This window comes from Alligator sinensis, unplaced genomic scaffold (genome assembly GCF_000455745.1).
Source record: "Alligator sinensis unplaced genomic scaffold, ASM45574v1 scaffold1694_1, whole genome shotgun sequence".
NCBI lineage: Eukaryota > Metazoa > Chordata > Crocodylia > Alligatoridae > Alligator > Alligator sinensis.
Genome location: NW_005843645.1, coordinates 43,393 through 45,520, shown reverse-complemented (window position 1 = coordinate 45,520; position 2,128 = coordinate 43,393). Strand labels below are relative to the sequence as shown.

General features: G+C 49.0%; 1 protein-coding gene across 4 annotated transcripts in view; it reads left to right on the top strand.

Annotated features, from left to right (window-relative positions):
• Nucleotides 1-2,128, top strand: part of LOC102377161 (cytochrome P450 2K6-like) — a 12,630-nt gene that overhangs the window by 3,139 nt on the left and 7,363 nt on the right. The gene's annotated exons all lie outside the window — the stretch shown is intronic.

The following is a 2,128-nucleotide window of genomic DNA, read 5'->3' as shown; positions in this document are numbered from 1 at the left end:
ACCATCAGGGAAATAGAATTCCCAGGAAAGGTGTCTTTTTTAGTTTAGCAAGAGGAAGTCTGAGCAGGAATAGCATGGCTATATTTAAATGTAGTTGAGACACAGGACCCAGTGAGGGACAAGGGTTATACTGGCAAAGGAAAAATGGGTATCAACTGTCCATGAAAAAACTTAGGCTGGAAATTAGATGAAGGTTTCTGCAGCAGCCTCCTGATGTTGGAAGCAAGAAATCTAAGGGGTTTCAAGATGGACCTTAGTCATCTAATAGTGAGTGAACTTCTGGAGGCACCAAGCTGTCCCCACTGACTCCATGAAGACCCTAGAGACTTATCACTTCATATTTAGGTTAACCTTACGGAGTCTGGGCACTTAGGGTACTTTTATATATGCCCTGGGGCTGTCAGTGGGAAGCTTTATTTAAAGTGGTGCTGCATCTTAGGGCGGTTTGAGTCTTCGGATCATGCTTTGGATCCGATGCTGCTTCAGATGCTTCGGCTGGGATGCTTCATGCCCAGATCGAAGTGCGGGCTCAGGCACATTATCTGAAGTGGTTCGGAGCATCCGAAGTACTTTGGATGTGCTTTGGGTGCTTCAGATGCTTCAGACAGCTTGACTTAAAGTTAGAAGAGGAAGGGAGAGTATGGCGGGGGGGACTGGGGGGGGAAGACCAACATGTGTAGATGGCCAGTGAGAAGGATTTTTCCCTGGCTGCCTTTCCAATGACAGTGTCTGTGGGGTAGGACTAGAAACAGCATAAAAGCCTCTGTTTGGATGCATTCTGTACCTTTTCCAGCTTGTGCCCAACTTTGTTAGAGAGGAACGCTCAGACTGAGACATTGCAGCTTGGTAGCTCAATACTAGTTGAACTTGCCTGCTCCTTTTTCTTGTTACAAAGGAGTGGGTAGGATTTATCTTAGCTTAGCTTAGCTATTCTATTCAGTTATATTAGTATTACTATTCAATTCATTTCTTTGAATTTATATTTGCTCTTTTTTTTTTTGGAAACTTTGAAAAAAAGAAAGCTGTGTTACATCACTGTGCAGGAAGGCACAGATTGCTTGCACACACACAGTCACACAGATACACAGACACAGAAGGAGACAACATAGAGAAAAATCAGATATTCATAGGAGAAGAAGACAGACAGACAGACAGCACACAATTTTTAAATAACTCTTAACACTGAAGCAAACATTCAAAGAAGAGGCCAGTGCACACACGCAACAGAGAGAATAAAATGCACAATACAAAAGGATTTACACACACAGAGAGACCTTTTGCAGCACAGGAAAGATCAATATGAAGTGTGCTGGAAAGGCAGGTGCCAGGTCTTCTGACAGGGGAGGGAGAGGGGGTAGGGGAGAGCTAGAGCTGCAAGCTCCCCCACCCGCCAAACACAGCTGCATTCTCTTCCCAAGCAGCCCTGACATCGGTGCTGCCAGTGAAAGCCAGGAAGAGGGAGCAGTGTCTGCATCTGACGTCCTTGCACCTGCACCACCTCCCCTCAGTCCAGAAGTAGGCACCAGCAGTGGAATCACTGTCTCCTCCACCCCAATTTCAGCTCTCAGCGTGAGCCTCCCACTGCCAGAGGAGGAGCTGGAGCTGGAACCAGGGATGCTGAGCGCACTGGCTCAAGCAATTCTGGGGACTGAGGGGGAATCAGAGTTTGTGCTCCACACCCCTCAAGTTTCCCCTAGACCCAGATCTCCTCCAGAAAGCAGCACCTTGGAAGAGGCTGAGGTTGTGGAGGCAAGTGACTCAGCTGAGACAGCTCCTGCTGGTGTGCCTCAGTCTGCTGAGAAGGGGGTTAAGGCAGGATCCTCAGCATCAACCCAGAAGAAGGGGAGTAGTGTACTGTGGGAGCATTTTGAACTGGCAGATGATCCCAGGTTTGCCATCTGCCAGCACTGCCAAAGGTACATGAGCCATGGGAAGGACGTGAGACAATTCTCCACCATGGCCATGCTGCTGCATCTCAGGAGGCAGCACCCCCTCACCCTTCTTCCTGCTCAGCCTGGCACCAATGCGATTGTGCTGAAAGGGAAGTCCCCCGCTCGCTCCAAAGCCCCCTTCTCCCCAAAGCAGAGGCTGGCCACCCTGGAGCAGTGGGGGAAAGGTGGACAGAAAG